Raw genomic sequence first — 22,184 nt, forward strand, 5'->3', positions numbered from 1 at the left:
CTGTGGCATCAGACTTCACAACAACCACAGACAGATGACATCATCAGTGGTCTGCACAGCAATCATCATCACCATAGGGTGAGACTGACACTATGTGACATAGTGGATCAACTGTGATTGTTATTCTAACATAGTCAAGGGTGCCCGTGCTGACAGCTCACAGTGACATCCTGGTTGCCCCTACCATGTATGAAAACATTCAACCCAGGTCGCTCCACAGAGGAGACTGATGGTGTGATGCAAGAATGTGGAGACACATTGTAAGAAGGACCATGGTGTGAGTTGACAGTCTGGTAGAAACTGCTTGGGCCACACCTGTTTGGCCAGCAGCAGGTGTGTGTGTGTGTGTGTGTGTATACATTGCAACAGACACTGATGTCCAATAGGCAAAGTATAGTCTACTGAGACCTGGCATGTGGGACTCAGCTAAGCACACTATGAAGACGCAGAGTCCTGCTTGTATTACGGCACTGCTGTAGTACACCCATAACCAGGGATTCAATGGACCATGCCAGAGATAACATGCTTTCATTCTGTGCAGCTATTGTCACCAGGATCCCTCTATATCTACAGTCCTGTCCTTCATGCAGCACACCCAGCTGGTGTGCAACATGATCTGTGGCTTGAGCAAGTGCACATGCCAGATCCATGATCTCACTGGCAACATTCATTTGCCTGTAGGAGTAGGAGGACACCCTCTGATAAGTGCCCATGCACACCAGCTATACATGTATGTCTACTGTGCTGGGCAGTATTTCTGTGTTGTTTGGAAGTTTGGACATCACCAGCAGACTCAACATGGGGCTGTAGTCCACAGGCCTCATCCTGTCCTTTTGATGTCCTCACTTTGGCAGAATGTATATCCAAGTTTCCTCCACATCTGAGACTACAGCCTCATCCACAATGACTGTCACCAAATCTGTGTCCTGTATGCCAGGGGCCATGCTATCATGGTAAGAAACATAAAACCCCACATTGGGATCAGTGGATGGGTTAATGGAAGATGAAGGCACTGGATGTGCTAAAAGAAGAGACAGATGACACAGGTTGGGTAAATGTGCTTATATCATATGTTGGATATAGCATTACTGAAACATGTCAAATACATATCATTATAATGTTAAAGACAAGAAAGACTTACTAGGAGATTTTGTCTAGGTATGGCCCACGAAACCTATATAGGGAGTTGACAATTATGTTACATATGCAACATACATGGCATATGTGAGGAAAAACAAAAATTATACAGACCTGAATGTCCTCAGTGGAATCCAATACCAGAGGCGAGGTCTGAAATGCAATTGTTGTAGGGAAACAAAGACATAAATGCAGGATTATTGATAACACACAGTAGATGGAATGTATACATATTAGTTGGTCATGGCTGAGATGCCAATGATGGCTGTCCTATGTAGGGGTAGAAGGACACAGTATTAATGGAGGACAAACAACAGGAGTAACAGCAATGACATGTATGAAAGATAGGTAATAGCATACCAGTTACACCTCCTGATGTGGAGAGTTTGTCTGTTGTAATGCGGATTCTGCAATGGAAACATACAAAAAAAACAAACACAGTCATGTATGCAGGTACTGGTATAGGTGCATAATGACATATACAACATAGTAACAGTCCATGGTAATACTCATGTGACATATGGTGCACTTGTTGGCCAAAAGTCCCTGAATAGAAAAACAGTGACATTAATTTCATACAACAGAGTTATGCAACACAGTGCTGCAGCCTATGAACATGATGATGAACGATACCTGTTCTGACTGTAGGTGCCCATGCATAGCTCATGTTCCCAGAAGATGTACCTGTAGGTTACAATGTCAAGAAAATATCATTATGAGAGTGTAAACCACTGGCATGACAAGATGCAGAGGCAATAACAGGTAATGGTCACAGTAACAGTATATGGAGAGACTCACCTGTGGTGTCCCTGATGTTGTGCAGAATAGGATGGACCTGAACAAATGTATTCAGACAGCATTACACATGTTGGTTGTAATGTTTTTTATGTCCTGAAGTTGTATAGCAACATATCATTACACTTATATTGGTCATCATCACCCTACATGGGCCCATGTGCACGACTGAATTCTGCTGCTGCAACACAAAAATAACAATATATGAATATGCATGCAACAGCGATCTGTACTGAGGTCAACTATATGCAACAGTGCTATGCAAAGTAACAACACATGTGCTTGGAACACCTACTTCTATCCCTCCACTAGGTATGCGGTGCTTCCCACTGGCTGTATGCAATGATGCAATAAACTGTGTGGTCTCATCTGGGGATGTCAATGGTGGGTTACCACTGGTGGCATCTCTCTCAAACTATCATAATGGCATACCCTGTTGGCTGCATGAAGGATCATGTTACAACACCATTAATGACAGGGCTCATGGGATCTGTTGTGACATCCTGCAGCATTAATCATATTAGTGAATTAATCCACAATTCATTCCTGTATTTCTTCCTTGTCCAAGGAGTCTCTGTCCATGTTGGTGCAGAGCATCTATTATAATTTTGCTTTCCTCTGGCAAAAAAAAATGATCCCCATAGGTCTCTTTGCCATCTGAAAGACAGTCATATGCACATGGTTACATTAATGTGGTGATCCACATATGAAGATGATTAGGTTGACAGGATATGACAATTTACCCTCTCTGCATCCCTGCACACTGCCAAATTCTATAAAGTAGTCCTGTCCCATATAGTACTGTGACATATAAAACAGCGTATGTGATATGAAAGCAATATGTGACTACATAAGCTTGGAACAACAGCATAATTTGAGATATCTGTTCAGGCTGTCTGTGGTGGATATTACACCAGAGGAGGTCCAACCACAACAGCATTGGGCCACACTCTCCACACACTACTGCAGTTCAGATTAACATGCTACTCAGTACATATATCTAAAACAAAAATGTTTCATTGCTGTCACACACATCCTGTATTATCAATAGCTGTAATGCAATTCAGTCCTAAATAAACAACTTGTGTAAAAAACAGCCATATTAACCTGAACAATGATACATGAACAGCTTGCATAAACAAAATAAATAGTGATCGGTGAATGGTATCCCCATTAGAAGAAAGTATATGTGCATTATCAATTAAGTAACTTATGGAAAATGTCAGAAAGCCTCAATTTCCTTTAGCATACCACAGACAGTACATGGTAAACAGAAAGTAGGATATAGTTTTATTGAGGCAATATTTCTAGGACATATTTTAATAAACATCAGTGAATAAATAACCATAACATACAAAGGCAAGTTTATAACATAACTGCAAAGACATACTCTATAGCAACATATGGATAATGTCAGAATCCATAGGTTTTCCTACATATACCACAGACCCTACTGAGTCACCAACAATATACATATGGAAGATCTGTTAGGGCATCCTTATGTACTGTTAACTTGTGCTATTTACTTTTCTCAGTACAAGTGCATATGGGGAAGCACTGCTCAGTAGTGATGGAGATGTACTCACCTGTATGCATACAGGTCAATCCTACACACATACATTTCTTATATTGCACACAATTTCCCTAAATGCATCAATCTAATTATATACACTTAGATTTCTAAAGAGTAATGACAGCATAGGTCTATAAGGAGAGAAATATATCCCACTACAGCAGTACTAGCAGGTGCAAAATTACCTTTGTAGGTACCTGCGAGCCAGGTATTCCTGAATGTAAGGCATGCTGTGTGCACACAGCCATACCTGACCTACAAGATTTTCTCTGATTCAGCCCTGATGAAAATGTTACATATTCACAAGAAAAACTATAAAAGGGTTACATGTTCCATGGAACTGAACCTTATTTGCGAGTCCAACAGAACTTGCTAGAGATGCAGGTACATATCCCAAAGGCTACCTAGCCTATGGAATAAACTTCCCATCTTCATTAAACAAAGCCTAGCCCTCACTCTCTTCAAAAGGAATTTGGATAAATGGATGAGGAACTGTAAATTCACTCCTGGTGTCCCTTATGGACAAAGGCAGTCTAAAAAATGACTCAGTGCTGCAACACCCAGAGACCCACTACCATGATACTACCCACAATCCCATATCTGAGAATAAGATATATTGTCATATCCTAGGTATTCTTGGCTAGGCTTGTAAAGACTCTTTTGCCATTTGACTAGCAATCTCTTATGAACCTATGACCCTATGAACCTATTTATGCCATACATATTTAATGAGGTTCATTAAAACTCAAGGTTTTAGAATCACATTTGTGTAGGCGTGTGTAAATTCTCAAATTCAGCACAATAATCAATAGTTCATTAAACCGAGAAGGTGCTCTGTGCAAATACCCAGCAGGTTTCATTAAATAGGACTGTATGTTGCACATGTCCATTATCTTCCAATGACCCGATATCATCCCATCCCATAAGCACCCTTTTTAAATTGAGGTTTTGTTACATTTACAGATCAGATCATTGCTATTTATGAACTGAATGGACCTCATAAAGCAATTTATTGAACTCTGATATGTTGACCTTCTCAACATTATCATCAAGCTAACTACTTCCAGGAGGCTTTGATGTGTATGGGCACCCAACTGGATCGAGGAACAGACCACACAGATGCTGACCATCTATGCTGGATTGGGGCATCATATGATAGTCAGACCACAGAACTTCACAATGATCAACATCTGGAACCAGATTACAAGGGAGCATTGACAAAGTACAGGATCTACAGGACTGGAGTTCAGGTTCCCCAAACTCTATGATGACCTGCATCAGAACAACACTGAGGTTCTTCAATGCAGGGTCATGATGCAGAGACAGATGGTGTATGCCTGCAATAAGTGTCACAATCCTAAGTAAACCTATACATTCCTAAGGAAATGAGAGCTATAGCTATGACCCATATGTCAGACATATGGCTTTTATACCCATTATCTAGCTGTTCTGACAATTAGCTTAGCTGGAGAATCAGGAAAACAAGGTCTCTGTTCTCCCTGTAATTATGGGTTTAATTCCCATGGGGATTATTTGTTTAATATGGTTTATCATGTACATACTATTAAACATTTTAGATGTTTCTGTTTTCCAACATATAAGTTCATCATTTCACTGATGCTTTTAGTGCCTGGCCACTGATGACTACGCATTTCTCCATTATCCATAATACTTTGAGAGTATTATACAGTCTACCTGTGTATGTGCAAATAAAATCTCATACAGACATCCCTCAATCAGTTCTGCTTTAAAAAATGCATGGTATTATTAAATTATGTATTAACTTGTGTAACACAAGACCAAAGCAGGTTTGAATGACTACCCATATGTTCTACATTGTAAAACTTGATGCTATCTGGCAGCTGTGTGGAGCATGAGGGCCCATAGAATTTAGGTGTCAGATGTTTGTGTATTCCTCCATTTTCTATAGGACAACACAACAGTAGTTTGATAAGAAGGAAGGCATTGAACCAGGAGTAAACTCAGCCTGTAAAATAAGTGGACAATGTTTATATATCATGACTGTCTATGGGTTCAAAGGCATGTAGGAGATAGCTCTCATTAATTTTTGATCAGAGTAACTGTGTAAAAGTTATGAAAATGCTTGTATAAATACCTGCTTAGTGATGTTTACAGGTATTTTGCACAGACTTATAACTGTAGTTTTATTGGTTGGATTTCTACAAATATCTCCAGTATCCGTAATGTTCTGACAATAGCAGCTTGTTACTACAATTTTATATTTAAAGCTTTGAACATAGTGGGGTAGTTCTGTAAAATGAACATGGAATATGATAACATTGTCAAATTGAATTTAATGTGTAAGTCTGACATTTTTTATTAATGCCAATTCACCATCCTTCTCATATTTATGTTTGGAAGAGTGAGATGATTAGATATGTATTTTGACTGTCGAACAGGGACATCCCCCGATAGCAATGATATTTTTGATGTATAAGTTCTAATTTGACAACAAAATATATGTATATATTTTTTGCCCTCCTGCCTAAACTACATTTGTGTGTATGTCATGAGCAGGAATTCATAGCTATCTGTTAAGAGCAGCTATGTGTTATATGACAGCATCCCACTGTGGTATGTAATTTACAGTTGTGTATTTGTGTTGTGACAACTGTGCTGACATGCATTCACGCTTGTGAGTTTTTGTTTTCATAAATGCACAGCACGTTGTACTTTATTTTAACCATCTGGTAAAGTGTAAGCCATGATCTATATTTCTAAGCCATAATCTACAGTATATTACTACCCATCCCTGGACATTCATACTTCTGATTTGTTTAACTGCATTTCCTCTGTACAATCTCAGGCAAGATGATGGATAACCTTGCAGGTTGGTGTCAAGGTTGGAGTATGAATTATACTTCCCCTACACAATCCTTTTAGGCCATATCATGTGAGAATGTTGTTTTGAATAACATCTGCAATATAGGCTGATATACCTTTATTTTCACAAGCACACATCACATGTTGACGGCATAGTAGTCAATATCTGTTAGATTTCTGATGTGCACATCAGTTTGTGTTCAATGTCAGCCATGCTTTTTACTTTATGTGTGGCCTCATAGACATGTGTTTTTATTGTTGTGGTTTTGATTAATGACCTAAATCGCATATCATGGTACATTTGACAATGGGCATTCATTATTATAAGGTGCCATACTGACGGTTTCCTGCCTGTGAACTGTGTCACAGTGGGTATATTATGAACTCACATATTTTCAGGTGTGCATATTATGTTCTTTCTTTTTGTCTTGTGACTCACCTTCACAGGGCATGGAACCTGTGGATGCTCACCCACTAGACACCAGAGACGAGTGCATGCCAGATCACTGCCTGAGTATTTTGATGGCAATGATGACCATAATGGAGACAATGATGGCAGCAAGGAAGAAATTGGACCTGCACATGCTATCATCCCTGCTGCATCCTGGATTTGACACCACCCAGCACCACCACAAGATGATTATAGTGAACAGATTTGGGAGGTGATGTCTAATGTCTTTTAGATACAGGTAAGGGACATAATGGGGAATTTCTTTCAGGATATGGCATGGACTATGTAGGACTCTTTCAGGGAAATAGCCCCAGAGATCATTTGCAATGTTCATCCCCATCAGGGCAGGCCCCTTGGGTCTGTGTGACCTACTTGTGCAATGTTACCACCATGGTGTTTGCCATGTAAATGATTGGACTGTATAGGCACACTTGTGCATGGATAGCATTTTGCTGGCATGCCTTTGTGATTCATGGCCAAACGTTCAATGAAAATGTCATGTGACATTTAGCATTATGTTGCGATGGGTATATGACACACATTACCACACTAGACAGTCAACATGCTGCTGTTCATGAGTTTCTGCACTTGATGCATACATTGATCCATACAAGTAGGTATGGTAATCATTGCATGTGTTTGCATGTGTGTAGTCCTATTCATGCAGTGCAGCATATTGGTGTTATGGCCAATGCACTGTGGGCCTGTATGTCACAATTATGCATTCTGTAGTTAACATGCTGCTACTGCTGCAAGATTTCCATTTCATACATGTATAGGATTGACAGCAACTTGCAAAACATTTTGTCCATGCTTCACAAATAACACAGTGGTATGGGTATGATTTGTGGGTTGCCGTGTCATATCTGTTCAACAACAGGACATATCCTTGCCCCTGTGCTTTGGATGGCAATTGTCATGCTGTCAGACTGGCATGCGGCTTTGTGTGTGACATGTATTAATAATGATTGTGCAATCTTGTATTATATAAATGTGTCTGCTATAAATTGGCAGTCCTACTTTACTGAATGCAAACATCACCACTGTTCCATTCATATATACACCCTGGTACTGCTTATTTATATAGTAACATTAAAGTATGCCTTCTTTGGCCTATGTTACATTTCCACATGCTATCTTTATTCACATATTTCCACAAATGGTGTACATATGCAGTGATTAATGAACATATCTCTGCACATGTTGAAGCACAGGTACCCAGTAGGAAGGTAGCTGGAATAAAGAAGCTGAACCACGACAAAGTAAAATCTTTTTTAATACAAAATGGTGTGCACTTTCACAATGGTAACCATTGCTTCATCAGACAGTTCATTCAAACAGCAACAGCACTTAAATACTTTAATTCATTACTAAAACAACCAATCCTACCATTCAAAATGAATTCAACACTCAGCAATCAATTAATTACTATGGTTACGTTTTGCCCTTAGTTAATTGCTGAAGTCAGAAGAACACTGTTTAAAAACCACATGCACAAAATGTAAAAACAAGAACATGTGGATGAATATAAAATACATAAAAAGTCAGTGAATAAATACATATACTCATGTTCCCCATTTAGTAACTGCTTGTGTGTGTGGGTATAAGCATAAAAATATATGTACATTTATATAAAAATATAAGCAGTACACACTCAACAACGTAATACATGTATTCTGCCTAATAAATACACATGCTGTCCACCAAGTAAATACATATGCTTTAAACATACATCTCAACAAATATTTGTCTTTAGTTATATCTATGCTAGAAGCAGCTCAAGAAATACTGTCATATTGACCCAAATCCCTGCATGTGTTTATATAGTCTTCGCTTGTTAAGATAGTATTATTATTATTTATTTTATTTTAACCTTCTAGATTTTAGCACTGGCTTCAATGGAACAATATCCACTGGTGCCAAAGCCATGGGCTCAAGCTCAATACCAAGAAATGTATAGTTATCCCCTTTGGGAAAAAACATGTACCCATGAATTACCATATAGGTGGCAGTACACTAAACACCGAAAGTGTGATAAGAGACTTAGGGACACAGGTGGACAGTGGTCTCACCTTCGATAACCACATTGGCACAACAGTCAAGAAATCCTTCTATGTGGCACACCTCATCACTAAGGGCTTTACATCCAGGAAAAAAGGAGGTCATTGTCCCACTGTACTCATCCCTCATTAGACCCATTATAGAATACAACGCCCCATTTGGTATGTACCTCTCAAGACATCTGCAACAACTGGAAAGGCCACAGAAATTCCTCACTAAAAGAATCACAGGCCTAAAGCAGATGCCCTACGCTGACCGCCTTAAAAAACTCCAGCTATACTCTGTCGCATATCGTCTACTCAGAGACAATCTCTGCTTAATATACAAGACCATGTCAAACCCAGAGCTGTTGGACATGCTACACTTAAAGAAATCCCAATCCCTGAGAGCCACACGCTCCAGGGATCTAAACCTTGTCATCACAATAAACAAAACATGCTGGAGGGATAGATTCCTGACCCAGAGACTCCCCAGCCTCTGGAATAGATTGCCCATACATGTCAAGCAGAGTGCCTCTTTGGTCTTCTTCAAAAGGAACCTTGACGATTGGATGGGAGAAAGGAAATTCACCCCGGGGATCACCTCAGTCACCCTGCTAGACAGTGGTCCAGGGAAGTAAATAGTGTGTGAAGAAACAGCCAGGGAATTGTTATGGCTAGGCTTGTATAGGCCCTCGGGCTGATAGCCTCGTACCAACCTATGAACCCAATCATTCAAACCCAAACCTCTGTGTGCTCCTCAATGCAAAATCCATTTTACTTCCATATTTACAGTAGTATTGACTATGTCCCCCATACTATTGCTAAAATTCTGAATGTGTAAAACCTGAAATAAAAATATATGGTCATACCCCTTATCTAATGTATGCTTAGCCAAGGCACTATACAGTTGCCCTTTTCTAGTGCAGTAAAGGTGATCCCTTATCGGTTCCTTAAGGTGACGGTTACTTTTGCCAACACAGAAATGGAAACATGTTGTGCAGTCAGCTACAAACACTACATTCTTAGTATTGCAATCAGCAGAATTCCTTGGCTCCCCTAGACGCCCTGTTTCAGGGTGCTTGAAAAACCTTGATTCATCTATATAAATGCACTGTGTGCATTTTCCATATCTATGGGTACCATTCACTGTGCTATCCATCAGAGTAGGTATCCTTGGATAGCAAAGCTGCTGTTTCAGATTTTTCTTATTTCTAAATGCAAAATGTGGTTGTCCACCGACTATGTTGGTAGTATCCTCATCTACTAACAACATATGCCAATTTTGTCGTATGATGGTTTCAAACCTTTTCACATCTTTTGTATATGGTAAAACCATCAGAATGTGTGATAATACACTATTCCTGATACCTACCCTGTCACTACCTGCTCTATCCAAGTAGCAGGGCTTAGCTTTACCTTTCCTTTCTTTGTGTACATTATGGTACACCTCATCAATTTCATGTTCACTATACCCCCTATTAATGAAACATGTTCTTAGCTTAGTTAACTCATTTCTATACACTTCCTCTTGACAACATAGGCAAGACGTTCTCATTGCCTGACCTCTGATTATGTTAGGAAAACTCTTAGGGTTATGCATACTGTTTCTGTGTAGAAAAGATGGTCTGTAGCATTGTTTCCTATGTAATTTCGTAGACCATTGGTCATTTTCTCTGTAGTCACTAGTATATTTAGGTGTGCATACAGGGATTTAAGTTGTTCACCATCACCTTTCCAAAAAATAAAAAGATCATCTACGAAATGCCTATAAAAGGCTATTAGGGGATTACCTAATAGATGTTCATATTCCCAGTTAACAACAACCAGGTTTGCATATGTGTTGGCACAACTTGTGCCCATGGCAACTTCTGACAGCTGCTTATATCATATACTGTTGAACATAAATATGTTGTGCTCTAGTACCAATTCTAGTAACATACAGAGAAAGTCTATCTTAGTATTAGAGAACTTTACCTGCCTTGTCAACATTGATTTCACCATTCTTATCCCCTGGTCATTGGGTATACTTGTAAATAAAGACATTACATCTAGTGTGGCCAGCATCCCCATATCTGCTGTTCCCATTTTTTTCACTGCCATCAGTTTGTGTTCAATGTCAGCCATACTTTTTACTTTATGTGTGGCCTCATAGACATGTGCTTTTTATTGTTGTGGTTTTGATTAATGACCTACATCGCATATCATGGTACATTTGACAATGGGCATTCATTATTATAAGGTGCCATACTGACTGTTTTCTGCCTGTGAACTGTGTCACAGTGGGTATATTATGAACTCACATATTTTCAGGTGTGCATATTATGTTCTTTCTTTCTTTCTTGTCTTGTGACTCACCTTAACAGGGCATGGAACCTGTGGATGCTCACCCGTTAGACACCAGAGGCGAGTGCATGCCAGATCACTGCCTGAGTATTTTGATGGCAATGATGACCATGATGGAGACAATTATGGTAGCAAGGAAGAAATTCGACCTGCACATGCTATCCTCCCTGCTGCATCCTGGATTTGACACCACCCAGCACCACCACAAGATGATTATAGTGAACAGATTTGGGAGGTGATGACAAATGTCTTTTAGACACAGGTGAGGGACATAATGGGGAATTTCTTTCAGGATATGGCATGGACTATGTAGGACTCTTTCAGGGAAATAGCCTCAGAGATCATTTGCAATGTTCATCCACATCACGGCAGGCCCCTCAGGACCATACGTTTTGTCTGTGTGACCTACTTGTGCAATGTTGCCAACATGGTGTTTGCTATGTAAATGATTGGACTGTACAGGCACACCTGTGCATGGATAGCATTTTGCTGGCATGCCTTTGTGATTCATGGCTAAACGTACAATGCAAATGTCATGTGACATTTAGCATTATGTTGCGATGGGTACATGACATACATTACCACAGTAGACAGTCAACATGCTGCTGTTCACGAGTTTCTGCACTTGATGCATACATTGATCCATACAAGCAGGTATGGTAATGATTACATGTGTTTGTATGTGTGTAGTCCTATTTATGCAGTGCAGCATATTCGTATTATGGCCAATGCACTGTGGGCCTGTATGTCACAACTATGCATTTTGCAGTTAACATGCTGCTACTGCTGCAAGATTTCCATTGCATACATGTATAGGATTGACAGCAACTTGCAAACAACATTTTGTCCATGCTTCACAAATAACACAGTGGTACGGGTATGATTTGTGGGTTGCCGTGTCATATCTGTTCAACAACAGGACATGTCCTTGCCCCTGTGCTTTGGATGACAATTGTCATGCTGTCAGACTGGCATGTGGCTTTGTGTGTGACATGTATTAATAATGATTGAGCAATCTTGTATTATATAAATGTGTCTGCTATAAATTGGCAGTCCTACTTTACTGAATGCAAACATCACCACTGTACCATTCATATATACACCCTGGTGCTGCTGATTTATATAGTAACATTAAAGTATGCCTTCTTTGGCCTATGTTACATTTCCACATGCTATCTTTATTCACATATTTCCATAAATGGAGTACATATGCAGTGATTTATGAACATGTCTCTGCACATATTGCAATCACTAGAGGAATGCCATTGTACCTTGGGACTGTGGACAGTAACTGAATTCATGTTAATGTGCTGTAATGTAGTTCATAGGACTGTCCTTTGCTCAAGCCCTACTCATGGTCAGTGATATATATTACTGCAAGTGTTTTTTCCACATACTGCTTTACATTGGCACAACAGCATGTATTTGTATGTGATACCAATTCTTAGCTTGTTTACCTATGCCTCTTGTTGTTAGATGATCGCACAATAGTGTGTGTGTGTGTGTGTGTGTGTGTGTGTGTGTGTGTGTGTGTGTGTGTGTACCTGTCTGTGATTTATACATGACCTTTTGTGTTGATGGTGGCAATTCAGTCAGCCCATATGACATACTTTGGCCATTCACTTTAATGTAGTTTGGGTCGATTAGAATACATCTCTATGTTTTGTACACATTCATTTACAATATGTCTCCTTATATAGTGTTGCTTTGCTTTATTGTTTGCCTGTGTAGTTTTGCTGCCATGTCCTTCTTGTTGTGGGCCCATGTTGTCCAACTCATTTCCCCCTTTGTATGTACGGCATATATATTGCATGTATGCATGGCATATGTTCACCTTCTTTGGAATTCTCATCAATTTTCATGTAGTTGTTTTGTTAGATCAACTTGTGCCAACCCTATGGGCATTTTACAGATGCATGCCACATGCACACAAGCTGACGGCTATAACTTACAATATATCCTTGTTCTCATTATAATTGTGTGTTGCATATTAACTAGTGTAATTTAATTAACTTCTTGTGCACAACCTGATAGTTGTTATATAGCATTAATTGTAGATATAATGTATATTATTACGTGTCATTGGTGTGTATATGTGTATTGACATTGCTTTCGGATAGTTTCCTGTTAAGTCAATGAAAGTCATAAATCTATGTCTACAACTGTGTGTTGTCTTTGACTTGGCATATGTCTGTCACACATGCACTCCCTTACACATCTGTTTGGGTTGTATACACCTACTTGTGTAAGTAGCAGCCAGGTTGCTGTTTTCCTACAGTATTACTGTTTGGCACTGTGGTTGTTTCTTTTCACATGCATGGTCAGAGGTTCTATTCTGTCCTCCTCTGGTATTCTCAGGCATTCTGTGGGCTGTCTTTACAAATATGTGCTGTTGCTTGGCTTACACTTGCACTGCTGACACACTGTTATAGTATTTGATTTAATATCCAATGTGTACTGTGGTTCCTATTTATTAACCTACTGCACATAACTGCCATAAGTCTTACACATCCAGGTATGACTGCCACATAATTTTCAACCTGTCATATCATAACATAATGGAGTATAGGTACATAAGAATTTTGGGTCCCTATTAGATTGATGAAAACACTAAAGATCGAACGGCTTAGAAATATAAAATGCCGTTCTTCGAAAGAGGTTTTGTGGGGGGCTGCCCCCACTGCAACCCCCACTAATTATATATATACCAACTCCAAGATCGCACTACGGTGAGGAAAGGGCAAAGTTTGCGATCTTCACTATACTGTGATCTCACAATAGTAATTCCGAAGAATGGCATTTTCGATTTCTCAGCCATTCCATCTTTAGTGTTTTTGTCGATCTAATAGGGACCCAGTATTTCTGTATTTCACCATGGCTGGTGTGTATCCCCATCCTGTTTGTCAACTTTCTATTGCACATGTTGTAGAGAATGTCCTGTGTGTACTTTATCTTTTCTTGCTGTTTATTTCTGACCTTTATGTCTTGTGATATTTATATATGTGTATACCTACTGTGTTGTCCTTCTCCAGTGTCTCTGGATTTTCATTATTCAATAAAAATAAATAAATAAATAAAAATTAAAAAAATAAATAAATGATAAAAAATGGGCCTATTCCCACCAAAAAAAAAAAAAAAAAAAAAAAAAAAAAAAAAAAAAGACAATACTGCCCATGCCACTTTGACTGTCCCTTAGATTTCACTATCCCAACATACCTCTTGTGTGTCCCTTCTCCCATACCCCACATCTGTTTTTCTATTTCCCTATTTCTTTGGGTGTGTACATTACCTATGTTCCCCACACATGTTCTGCCCTCATTGTTAGCTACTATTACCTGTGCTAATGTGGCCATGATTGCCATTCACCTTTATTAATTTTTTTTTTTATTAGAAATTTTACAGAGATCATCGGAATCCAAGAACAAGCAAATATATTTTATTAGTACATGACTTACTAAGACATCCGTAATTGTCTCTGGGCTTGCTATAGAGATTTCTGAGGATACGTATTACTTACAAATGTCATTACAGCTTAAATTAGGATAGTATAATTTCTGTATCTTTGTTAATGTGCATCAAGGTTGACAATTCCAAGATGGTGGATGGCTGGTAAACACATGAGCTGTGCTGCTCCTGACATTTCAATCTCTATCTGATCTTTTGCCAACTCATTATGCAAGGAAAATGATTTAAAATAGTACTGATTGAGAAAAGAAAGTAAGAGATATGCTCTATTTTCACTATTTCCTGGGGAAAAAAAAAACATTTTTATACTCAGAAATATACTTACCGGAACACAGCTGCCTGAGCCGCATGGTGTGTGCACCTCTCTGATACTGAATCTTAATAAGAAAACAGCAAAACAGAAGGATCTTAAAAATCTTAAAATCTTGAAAAACTTAAACAAGTTTAAACTACTAAAATGTCTAATCAAGCAGATCTAATGCAAACTCAAACTTCAAAAACCAAGCCGACACAACTATCATCCCCAGAAAAGGATAATTCCTCTAAAAGACAGAAAACTAACAAGCTACAACAAGACACCGTAAAGACTGCCCTTAGGTCCAAGAAGGACTAATCTTTCACTATTAATAATCTCAAAATAGCATTGCAACCTTTGCAAACTGAAATCCAAGGTTTCTCACAAAAACTTGCCGCCTTACTTAGAAGAGCTAAAACAGCAGAATTTCCAAGACAAATCTACCTAAGACTATTAAATGCAGCAGATGTTCAAATCATCCTTGCGGCTTTCAAGTCCAAAAGAAACAGTACCTAGAGAGGCCACAAAGTCACTATTTCGCAAGATCTCCCTCTATTATTAAACAGCAATGGCAAAATCTTTTCAAATACTGTACTTACCTTGTTGAGAATAAAATCCACTTCCAAATGAGATACCCAGCTGTCTTAACTTTTCACCATAGTGGGAACAAGTTTCAAATTGAGTCCTCTGAAGAGGGAAAATCCACATTTATGTATCTTTATAAGTTCAATCCTCTGAAATAAAGCCTATGTTTATAATTGCTAATGTCTAGGTAGGTGAATGGTGCTGAATTGGCAAAAAATCTCACTGAATTTTGTTCTTCATGGTCTGATTTCTGAAGGGTGAAAAATGTCACTACAGGTCTGCCATTGTAACTTTCCATTGCCCTGGAGATTCTTAAATGGCTTGTATGTCAAATGCAATGGACAACTTAATCTCTGTTCCCTTCCTGTTCTTAGACTCATCTGTGCCCTGCCATCTATGAGGAAACACCTGAGATGAACTGTAACATTAGCTGGCACTTCTTACCTTCTCTAAATGTTAAAAATGCCTCTTGAAGTATTGTGAAGTAAAGATCACCTCCCTTTTCCATCTGGAGATGAACAAGTAAATAGGTAAAGAGCTGTTTTACTTTTAAACAGCAGACCATATAATGGTTAACCGTTAACTCCAAACGAAAATGTCAGCTGTTTTTTACTTTTTAACTGTAGAGCATGTCTTAATATTAAGTTCCAGAAAGTCTCTTTGTAGTCCTAGGAAAGAGAGCAAGATACAAGGTGCTTTTAACTGTTTTCACGGATAAGCTGTGTTGTATTTTGTTTTGGCTACAAACCATAAATTGCATTCTCTATGCAGCTGAAGTGATACATGTACTATTTAATAGCACAAGAAAATTTGAAGAGGATGAAGTGCCTGTCTATTTATAGGAGACTAATACCACAGAATAAAGAAATGAAGAAAGTGAGTTGACCTGGAATGCACACTAACTGAAGAAGTGAAGCGAGAGCCCTGTTATTTAAACAAAATTACAACATAACCAAATGGTCTATATTGCATTGCACATGGTGATTCGAAGTTTTTTAAAATGTGGATTGATGAAATGATGCCACTATGTTTTGTGGTTTGCTCTTGGCCTGAAAATCTGTGCTGTTGCATTTAATCTTTACAGGAATTTTTAAATATTGACATTCATAAACTAAGCTACAGATTTTTTTCTTCTTCTTCTGGAAGGAAGGGGAGAAAACGAAAGGAATGGAGAGGGAAGGAAGAGGGACGGAAGGGGAAGGGGAAGGATAAATAAAAAAAAAGAAGAAAAAGAAAACATAAATGTTCCACTCAAGTCTTGTGTACAATTACTGAGATATAAGCTACAGTTAACTGGCAGAAACAAAGCTACCAAATGACAGATATAATGAGCTTTAGCAACTATTAGAAAAATAGAAGATCGTTGAACACTATTGTACTTTTGCATTTTGACCCTCATATGCAGAATAATATTGTGCCAATATATCTTAGCCTTTTACTAATACAATCATTGTGGTGTACATTGAAATACAGAAATCTAGGTTTTAAGCTGGTAACTAGAGTTTACAAATCTTGATGTCGACAACTTCCTAACCAAAGTGAATGACATACTGATATACCTGGTTCAGTATTTCCTAATATCTATTTCATTTGGAGATGTGGCTCAAATTGTATACGTCAGTCACTAATCCAAGATGCTCTGTGCTCTATAAGCAGATTTAATTGTTTTGTTAGGGCATTCCTAAATAGGAAGAGATGGGTAAGGTTTCTTTTGTTAGGTAAGATAGATTTCAAGATATAAGGTGGCACCTTATGAAAAGTTTTCTTAGTTGTAAATATAGCATTCCAAACTATTGCTTTCAAATGTTAGATGACTTTTATATAGTACTCTCATTGTCTGTTTTAATACTTATGATATTTCTTCTACCATGACTTAAAGTCACTTAAGGTTACTCGTACTGCAGCATCACGCAGACGTGGTCAGATGTCAATTTGTTTTTGCACTCTACATTTCAATTATGGCTTAGCTTAAACTAATTTTATCATTATTTGTAATAAATATTTTAAATAAGCTATTTTGATACTGACAGGCTGGTAAAGGATCAGTTAGCAACCTTTTTCTTTTTCCTTATATTGATATTACGGAGTGGCTAAGCCCATGTGTAAAAGATGATGACTGTCAATGCTTGGAATAAGCAGTGCTTTGTTTTTTGTATCCTTCTGCTATACTTTTTTCCTACTTAATGATGAGTTTGAATTGCACACAAATTGCTTTTAAATTATACATAATAACTCAGAGGGATGGGTAGTTAGGCACCTGTATAGGGATTAGGGGTATAGATGTCACTCTACCAAAATATTACTTTTTACTCTTTGATGCTAACTACTACAAGATGATTCTTTTCTTTTTTCATAACTCAGTTAATATACAAAAATAAATCTAAAATGTAGTAATGATTACGATTGATTCATGGAACACAAAAGGTCTCCAGGACAAAAAGAAAAGGAACTTAATCATGCACCTCACATATCAAAGTAGAAGTAGTATAACATACCTAGAAGAGATGCATATGATAAATGAGACAGTGACAGAAACAGGAAATGGGTGAACATATTATAGCTGCTGGCTATGATTCATCTTCTAGGGGGTAGCTATCATAATTAATATTTCTTTTTAAGGGGAAATCCTTTTTTTAAAAAGTGACCCTAATGGCAGATGGTGTCTTTCTGTTAGCTCATATCCCAATGTAGGTAAACTCATATTATTTTTAAACATTTACACCCCATGTTCTAATCAACACCAAATTTATCTATGATATCTCTAATATTCTGTCAAAGTACCAAAATCATTACTACATCATAGGGTGATTGGAATGCTCTATTTAACCCAGATTAAGATAGATCGCATAAGAAAATCAGACAACCACAACAAACTACACTAGCAATAGAGGAACTACTAAATACATTTCACCTGACTGACCCTTACACAAATTATCAACATGACAGCACACTAAATAGATTCACCGTGATCCTTACACAAATTATCAACATGACAACACAATAAATAGATTCATCTTCTTCTCAGCAAGACACAAATCTTGGTCAAGACTTGATGCTTTATTAGTTTCTCAAACTTTTACACATCACAAAATTAACTACAAGGTACATGCCAGATCAATTTCTGATCATTCCAAAATTCATATTGCTATCAACACTGCTAGAATTGACTTGAGGTCGCCCTTTTTTAACAATGGGACCCTAAACCCAAATATTATACATAAAGAAGAGGTGATGCTAGAAATTAATAATATCTTCACCCAGCTTGATAATGATCTTATGCTAACCCAAATTCCCCATGATATACAATGGGCAGTTACCAAAGCCATTATCTGAGGTTTCATTATTCAAAAATCCTCATAGTATAAGAAAAGCTACAATTACTTTAAAACCAAACTGGAGAAGCATCTGAAGGAAATTGAACTAAAACGTCATGAATACTATTCCAAAGATTTGAAAATAATAATGATAGGCTTACCAAAACAACTATACAACTTATACCTCAAAAACCTCTCTAATACAGAATAAAACTGCTTCATAAACACTCAGAATGGGTGCAAATACCTGCCAAAACACTTGCCAGGCTAATAAATATTAAAATTGGACTTCCTAAGATTAATGAAATAAAATATAAAGGGATGATAAGTCATAGTGCACACAACATCATAAATTCCATTGAAGAAATATTTAAAAATGTGTATAATCTCCCAAATCACGATTCCAGAGGACAGCTTTATGATTATATTGATAACTTAAAATTCCCACAGTTAAATGACTCCCAAAAAGATTCCCTAAAATCCCCTGTTAAATTAGAAGAAATAAAAATAGCCATTAACAATCTTAAAACAAGCAAGGCCCCAGGCTTTACCGCGGAATTTTATAAAAAAAATTCTCTGAACCAGCTTCCAAAATTTTGTTAAAAATATTTTCACTATATTTTTCGTTTTGGTATAACTGATAACTATTTGAACAATTTGAAAACTATCCTTATTCTTAAACCAACCTCTGATCCATTAAATCCAAGCAGCTATAGACCAATTGTTCTTATTAATACTGACTTTAATATCCTAGCCTGTGTTATAGCAAACAGATTAAAAAAAATACTTCCCCATACAATATCGCAGGAATAGTTGGGATTTATGCAAAATAGACAGATGCATGACAACACCCTACTCTTAGATAACATGATCAAGCTGTTGGTTACAGACTAGCAACCTATATATTTATATTAACTGTAGATGCTTGTAAAGCATTCAAAAGGGTCGACTTAAATTTTTATTTGATATCTTACCTTCCTTTGGGATTCCACAGGAATTTATAAATATTATCTTGTTCTTCTTCTTTCGGCTTTTCCCGGTTAGGAGTTGCCACAGCAGATCATCTGTCCGCTTATGACTGGCAGTGGAGTTTTACAGTGTCGAGTTGCCAGCCCAGTGCCCAACCTTCCACAGAAGGCACACACATGCACACACACATACCTAGGGCCAATTTAGTGTGTCCAATCCACCTACTGCATGTCTTTGGGATGTGGGAGGAAACCGGAGCACCCGGAGGAAACCCACGCGACCACAGGGAGAACATGCAGACTCCACACAGAAGGCACCCCAGCGAATTTATAAATATTATAAAAGTACTATAATAAAATGCCTCTACCTTATATATAAACAAAACCAGATCGAACCCTATCAAAATATCAAATGGGATGAGACAAAGATGCCCACTTTCACCCTATCTTTTTAATTTTTATTTGGAGCCTGTACTTCTATTTATATCCCAAAAAATGTACCATCACATACCTAAAGTCCTAAACGTTAACTTTATGTACACAGTTTTCGCGGATGACCTCAGTTTGTACTTTGAGCTCCCAAATACAGATCTCCATAAATTATTAAAATCAATAGATAAATATTCTAGCATATCAAATTATAATATTAATCCAAATAAATCATGTATATTCTCCATTAACCCACCAGGCCATAAAGAGTTCTGTTTTCCCAACAGTGAAATCAAAATTAAATATCATTTAAAACACTAGGTATTAATTACACTCACACCCACAATGAAATGCTAAAAGCAAATCTGTTTTACACTTCATCAAATATAGAAAGAGGAATTGCGAGATGGAGAAACATCAATTTATCTTTACTGTCCAAAGCTAGTGTCATTAAAATGAATATCCTACCCAGAATTCTTTTTCAACTAAATGCCCTGTTTCTAACTGTTCCCCATAAATGATTTAAAACGGTGGAAAAGGCTCTCTAAATTTATCTAGTACTCCAAATAGGTAAGAATTAAATATGATAAACTTTCACTATCCAAAGATGGTGGACTGGGATTACCTGATTTCAAACTCTACTACAGTATTATAAGTTCTAGTAGATTGCTTCAGACAGCCAACTATGAACCATATCTAGGAAGTTGGTCATCCCAATGGATCAAGGTTTGGTTCAGTCTGATCAAATCCCTAAATATTAATCCAAAAATATCTTCCCTTCCTAATCCTGAATAACTGCAATTTACCCAAACTCTACCCTCTAATCAGAAATAAGATTCACACATTTCAGAACTTGATAAAAATTACTTCACCTGACTAGTACTTTTCAACTATTCACCTAAATACCAATCAAAAAATTAATAATAGCAAACTATCCCATAATAAAAGAAATCACAGTCTGGGAACTTACAATTTGAGCAATTACAACTTAGCTGAAATAAGAGGAAAGCTGGGTACATCAAAAAAATATGATATTATTATTAGGCTTACTTATGAGACTTATAAAAGCCAGAGTCTCTACTGCAAAGGTCAAAGAACAAGACATTAAAGCTGCCAATTTGATAATAAAAACACTATCCTATAAGAATAAAATGGTTTCCAAGGCATATAAGCACGCATTCTAGAGCATTTAAGAGCTATAAATGATACTAAAGAAACTAATGCCTTGGCAAGACATGTTCAGACAGAAGGCTCTCAACATGTCTTTAACTTTTTAGTGCTAGAAATTATAGAACAAAACATGAGAGGTGGTGACATTAAGAACAAGATGGAAGCAGCAGAACAAAAATGGATTTTGCTGCTGCAGGCAGACAAACTACCAGGGATTAATGGTGCAGTGTCACTCAAGCCCTTTCTTAAAGCCAAGCCACTTAAACACTAAGCTTTTTGAAATATATATATATTGATAGTATACTTAGTTGTTTCTTATAACGTTGCTGTTTTATTAGTTTTTAGTATTTAAATGTTTTGAATTAGTTTACTGTGTTTTTAAGTGATCAATTGATTTAATTAGTAGACTTGATTAATTTACTCTAATTGTTGACTTGATGATATACTATTTAAATGCTATGATTATTCTGTTTGAATGTATAAGTCTAAAGAAGCGGTCAGTTACAGATCGTGAAAGCGCTATTAAACAACGTTGGTTTCAACTATATACTCCTCAGCTGTGGTCTGCTCAATTTTTTTTATTATATTTGTGAAGCTCTGAGGTGAAGACAGAGCATCTACCCAGTTACAACACAGTTTACTCTCTATATCTTTGTTTGTGTGGATTTTCCTGTATTGGGACATGGCTGAAGGAGATAACCTGGAAAATGCAATCAATGGAGTTAATAGGCATCAATATGGACGTTTTCATCGTATGCTGAACATCGAGTCTA

General features: G+C 37.5%; 1 long non-coding RNA gene across 1 annotated transcript; it reads right to left on the bottom strand.

Moving 5' to 3' along the window:
- Positions 1–1,496: 1,496 nt before the first annotated feature.
- Positions 1,497–2,105, bottom strand: LOC122797303. The gene is made up of 3 exons (XR_006364060.1): positions 1,936–2,105; positions 1,771–1,821; positions 1,497–1,544 (listed from the first exon to the last, which is right to left on the bottom strand). It is a non-coding gene; the product is annotated as an uncharacterized LOC122797303 (long non-coding RNA).
- Positions 2,106–22,184: the final 20,079 nt, after the last annotated feature.

This window comes from Protopterus annectens, chromosome 3.part0 (assembly GCF_019279795.1).
Source record: "Protopterus annectens isolate FY-2018-M chromosome 3.part0, PAN1.0, whole genome shotgun sequence".
In the NCBI taxonomy this organism is placed as follows: domain Eukaryota; kingdom Metazoa; phylum Chordata; order Ceratodontiformes; family Protopteridae; genus Protopterus; species Protopterus annectens.